The sequence below is a fragment of the Chenopodium album genome, chromosome 20 (assembly GCF_948465745.1).
Source record: "Chenopodium album chromosome 20, dcCheAlbu1.1, whole genome shotgun sequence".
In the NCBI taxonomy this organism is placed as follows: Eukaryota; Viridiplantae; Streptophyta; class Magnoliopsida; order Caryophyllales; family Amaranthaceae; genus Chenopodium; species Chenopodium album.
Window position 1 is genome coordinate 30796914 of NC_137853.1, and position 6000 is coordinate 30802913.

The window sequence follows — 6000 nt, forward strand, 5'->3', positions numbered from 1 at the left end:
TAAAAATTTCATCACACCTCCTAGTATCAAAGGTATACTCTCTTTTCTGGTTAGACTTTAAGTTTTTCTTCTAAGAAAACTTCTTGTTAATTAAGAGTGGACACTTAAATGAAGGACCTTGTACAAACTCAACTATCGCTGCATCATACACATCATCTTCCTGGTCACATTCCTCTGCCATACTAGCATAATATTTATGTTTAGACCTAAACTCTTCTTCTAAACACCTTTCATAAGCCATAACAACACTAGATAATGCAACAAAATCAGGAAAGAATTGCCCTTCAAACTTCTTTCTTCTTTCTAAAAGGAAAGGACAAACCCTTTTGGACGATAGACACAAACTCTAATTCAGGTATGTTTAAGTGATATCTGATTTTAGTATTTTTGAACCTAAGAATGCAATCTCCTATTGGTTCTCCCTTTTCCTGTACAATCTTTGCCAAATCACCTATGGTAACCCTAGCTTCAACCCTAGTAAAATGGCTAAGGAATTGTGTTTGCATATCCTACCAACTATGGATTGAATTAGATGGTAAGTGTGTAACACCCCAAAATCTCCCTCTACGGAAATACTAGTATAATATGTATAATTATACCGTAGAGATAGACTTAGGCGTATTACCGCCGCGTGATTACGCAAGGCTACTCAAAACTACTACAAACCAAAACTTTGCAGCGGAAACTCAAACTCTTCTTTTATTAATACTTAATAGAAATAGTAACCATTGTTATGAGTACTCAAAAATAGAACAAAACCAACATTCCTAAAAACTAGGTGAATCATATCCCGGGACTCCCAAATGCTCAATTATTGACTCCACCTGAAAATAGTCAACATTGCTTACCATTAAGGTAAATAGGGCGAACCAAAACCAAAACAAATACGAATTAGCAAAATATGCCAAGTACATTCAAGTGCAAGATAAGTAAACTCAATTTATTAGCAAACATGCTTTTAAAACCTAATTCCAGTAATTCCAAACTCATAATTCAAAACCAATTCTCAAGATTCTCAAAACAATTTCAAATAACTAAATAATTCAACAATAATGATTATTTAAAATCAATTCCTCTTTTCAAAATAAAACTCAATTCCTCACCCAAGTGTGCACACCCCTCAAGTTAGTGTCCTTATGTAGAAGGCTATCCTTGAGGAAAGACTAGGTCATACAAAGTCCATAGTCCTATCAACCAAATCCGCATAGTGGGATTAATATAATCATACTTATAAAGCTTAAATAATTCAATAATTCCTCTTTAAATCACTAATTCAATCCTTTATAATAAATCAACTCAAAACTCCTCTTTATTTAATTCAACAAGCTTTCAAAATCAAACCTTTTAAATATGATAAATAATTCAAACCATTCAAAACATGATATTTAAAACCAATTCTTCAAATTCATTTATTGAAACATATATTAAAATCAATTCTTCCAAACATACTTTATTTCATAAATCATAATTCAAATCATCATAGAAATCATACAAAACATGCTTATTCAAATCAATCACTTTCAAAGGTATCTAGCCACCTAAACATACCTTGATCCTCGCTTAGCAAAACACACAAAGAACCTTAAGAACACTTGTAAAAAACACCCTACAATTAAATATAACCTTAATTAATATAAGGTCATCAAATAATCACAGCAATTTAAATAAAACCCCCCAACTATATGTACATGAACCTTATAAGAATTCTTTTCATAAACTTGAAATAATAAACTGATTTTATTTAATCAAAAATACTCATAATGTTTTTTTATAAAACCCTCATAATAATAATAATAATAATAATAATAATAATAATAATAATAATAATAATAATAATAATAGAATTAATTAGGAGAAGAGAAGAAGAAGTAGAAAACCGAAGAAGAAAAAGGAAGAAGAGGCACGGCAAGGTGGCAGCAGCTCGCTGGAAAGTGGCTGCTGCCGGCGAGAGGGGTGGCTGGTGTCGGGGACTAGTGGCAGCCGGTGGCTAAGGTGGTTTGAGGTGGTGGTTGGCGCAAGGAAATAAGAGAAAGAGAGAAGAGAATTAGAGAGAAATTAGAGAGAAAGAAGAGAATTTTACTTGAGTATTAGCATTGGTTCAAAGGGTATTTATAGGCTAGCTCATGCAAGAATTAAGGTAAGAAAATATAGGAAGAATTATGGCAAATTTGGTTTAAGGAATTACTTGAAAAAGAGAGCTAAAGAATTATGGAAAGTTTAGTTTTATGGTGATTAAGCAATTAAAAAATAAGGTAAGTATGTAGTCATGAAATATTAAATGGTAAGTGGCTTTGCTTGGGGAATAATCAAGAATGGTTTAAGGTAAATAAATAAGATGATCAAATATTTGTAAGGTAGAAAATAGGAATTAAGGAAATAATTGGATTTAAGGTGGATAATTAAAATACAAGAATTACCAAAATAATTGGCTTAAAAATACCATAACGTGGCCGAAAAATATTGAGACTTATGTGCTCATATTTTCGGACCTCCCTATTGGTTCTTAAGCATTATTTTGCTAGATTTTAAGGAATAAAAATGATTGTGTAAATAATATATTTTGTATAAAATAATTAGTTAGAAAAATACCAATTAATCACTAATTTATTTAACTAAGAAAATCAGATTTTCTACACTTAGAAAATCCAAAAATCCTAGCTAAATCATTAGGGAAATTCGGCCATATTAAATAAATAAGAAAATATAATTTTTTTCTTAATTAAAATATCCAAAATATATATATATGATCCGGTTTTTAAAATAAAATAAATGGATAATAAATCTTATCCAAAACCCAAAAATAATAATTAAGTTTTAAAATGTTTTTGGCGCCAAAGTTCAAATATCATTTTGGCTCCAAAATTCAAATAGTAAAATAAATTACTAAAATACCCTTTTTAGAAAATAAGAATTAATTAATTAAGAAGAAAATAAGTTTCAAAAATACGGGGTATTACAATCTACCCCCCTTAAAAGAAGTTTCGTCTCGAAACTTAGCCAAAGGAAATACGAAAATCGTTTTAAATCGTTATAAGTTATTGGTTCATGCACATCCTAATCCGACTCAAGACTACAGCTAACTCAGGAAAGACTCAAAAATCACTCTAAAACGACTCGAAACGCAAACGCGCGAAACTCTATCGCCTCTACCCCCCCTTAAAAGGAGTTACTCCCCCGTAACTCGACCACTAACCTTAGGCAAACAGTTCTGGGTAACGTTTTCTCATATCAGCCTCAGCTTCCCATGTAGCCTCCTCAGTTTTATGGTTCGACCATAACACTTTCACAATTCTTACATCCTTGTTCCTTGTGCTTCTCACTTTAGTATCCAAAATCTTCACTGGTCTTTCCTCATAGGTCAAATTCTCATCCATCTAAATGGTTTCAGGTTGTAACACATTTATATATGTGTTTTATATACTATTTTATCCCCCGTCCCATGGTCATTTTTATGCATATTTGAGCTCTTCGGGGCTATTTTTAGTACTAATGTGTGGTTTCGAGTGTTTTGTAGAGTTGGCATTTGTTTTGTAGGAATTTCCCCGATTTGTTGGTGATTTCTATGGTTTTCCGGCCACTACGAGATATCGAAGCTATGATCACACATGACCGTCATTTGTAGCCCAAGACCGATTATTTCGGTGACTAAGGGCTTGGTTCGTGGAATTGGTCCAAGTAATGGACCAAGGAATAGGATTTGGACCACAAGTAATTGAAGCCCAAAAGAAAAGAAGAAAAGAAGACTCGGCCTAAGAAAAAGACCGGGCCCGATCGGGCGGCCTATGGCCCGATTGGGTGGATGCCCAGAAAGGCGGTGTGAAGAAAAAGGCGGGCCCGATCGGGCGGCCCTTCGCCCGATCGGGCGCGGGTTTCTCCAGGGGCGTTTAGGAATCATGTTTTGATTTAATTTTGGGTTGAGTATTTAAACTCTTTTGTAAGCTTTATTTGGGACGTTTTTTTTAGATTACAACTTTCATTCTTAATCTTTTAGAGAGATTTTAGAAAGAGATTATTGTTGAACTCAAGTTTTCCCCTTTTAGTGCAATTTCATATTTCCTTCATTCGGTATTATTTCTCGCGCCTTTTATCGCTTTATATATTGCTTTGATTTTAATTGCTTTGTTAATTTGTGTTTTGATTTTAAACATGTCTTCCATATATGCTTTGATTAGTTTAGATTTAATTATGTGCGAGTAGTTTAATTCTAGGGTTCTTGGGGGATTCATAATTAATATGAAGGGAAGAATTGTTTTGGTTGATTTTTGATATTGCATGATAATCTCTTATTGAATTGTTTTAATTCTTTACAATTGGATTATGAATCGAGCAGATGTGATTTGATTGTAAAAGTGTAGCAATATTGAATTGATGAATCGAGCAGATGTTAATTTGATATTAAAGGCTATTTTCAATAGGAACTTAGATCTAGTAAATTGCGAGAGCCTGTTAGATCTATGTTGATTAATAAATTGCGAGAGCCTGTTAATCATGTTATATGTGCAATATTAATTGTTGATTGTTATGTTTTATCCCGGAGTATTAATTATTGGTGAACCTGCGACCCTAGGCTTTTTATTATTGATTTTACCCTTAGAATAATTCACATAAACCCTTTTTGCTCTTTGGTAATTTAGATTATAATAATTAATTAGGAATAGAAAGACTTGTTTCCCTGTGGATTCGACCCTACTTCCCTATCTGCTTTAGTTAGAGGACTTAGGTAATTCTTTTTGATTAGGAGATTAGACTTTATCCTGTCAAAATTTGGCGCCGTTGCCGGGGAAATGGTTTTATTTTTATTTCTAATTGTTTTTGTAGTCTAGATTATTTTCTTTTGTTTCAGAGAACGCAAGTTCTTTGAGACAGTTTCTCATATTTGTTTGTTTAGTTATGTGTTTATGCCCAGGAGTTCTAAATCAGGCTACATTCCATTCGATCCTGAAATCGAACGCTCTTTTCATAGACAAAAGAAGAATCTTTTCAGACAAGTACGAGCTACTTCCGAGGGTAATACACCTTTGGAACCTCCATCGGATTCTAGTGATTCGGAAGTTTCTTTAGACTCAGAACCAGAGATGAATCCACCACCTCCACCTCGCAAGCTCAGCGATTATTCGCAGCCGTCCCTGACGGATTTTCCACATCTTGCTCCTACACATAATCTCGAGGGAGTACAATTCGAGATTAAACCCCAATTTATTACTATGATCGAGAGAAAGCAATTTAGCGGAGCTAAGGGTGAAGATCCAAATCTTCATATCTTAGATTTTTGCCAATATTGCAACACTATCAGACAAGCTGGGGTCAGCAGGACCAAATCAGGGAGATTCTTTTTCCCTTTTCTTTATGTGGTAAAGCTAAATTATGGTATAATGGATTGAATAGAACTGCCCTTGGTATTACTAACTGGGATACTCTTGCTTTGAATTTCTATAATAAATACTACCCTGCAGAGAGGACAGCTTTATTAAGGAGTTCAATCCAAAATTTTAAGCTGATGAAAGTCTATATGATGCATGGGAGAGATTTAAGGATTTGCAGAGAGAATGTCCCCTTCATGGATTAGCGCAGTGGCAGATAATCCAAGCCTTCTACAACGGGCTTGGAAATTCATCTAGATCAATTCTTGACTCAGCAGCCAATGGAAGATTTATGAATCTTCAAGTAGATCTCGCAGGAACAGTTATTGAAGAGATGGCAATTCATAATTCCCAATACGGGAATCCTAGAGGTTTTGCAAACAAGGGGAAACATAAAGTCGATTCCGTATCCTTTGTGCAAGCCCAATTAACCTCTATTTGCCAAAAATTAGATAATATTAGTATTGCTATTCCTACTTCTATAGCTAATGTTTCTGCTGTCAATAATACTAACGATGCTTTTTGTGAAAATTGTGGAATTGTAGGTCATTGGGCACAAGATTGTAGGAGTTCCATGGAGCAAGTTAATGCCTTCCAAGCTTATAGGCAAAATAACCCATACTCCAACACGTATAATCCT

General features: G+C 34.0%; 1 non-coding gene across 1 annotated transcript; it reads right to left on the reverse strand.

Annotated features, from left to right (window-relative positions):
* Nucleotides 1-5460: 5460 nt before the first annotated feature.
* On the reverse strand, nt 5461-5564 carry LOC145599882 (small nucleolar RNA R71). Its single transcript, XR_014104135.1, has one exon. It is a non-coding gene; the product is annotated as a small nucleolar RNA R71 (small nucleolar RNA).
* Nucleotides 5565-6000: the final 436 nt, after the last annotated feature.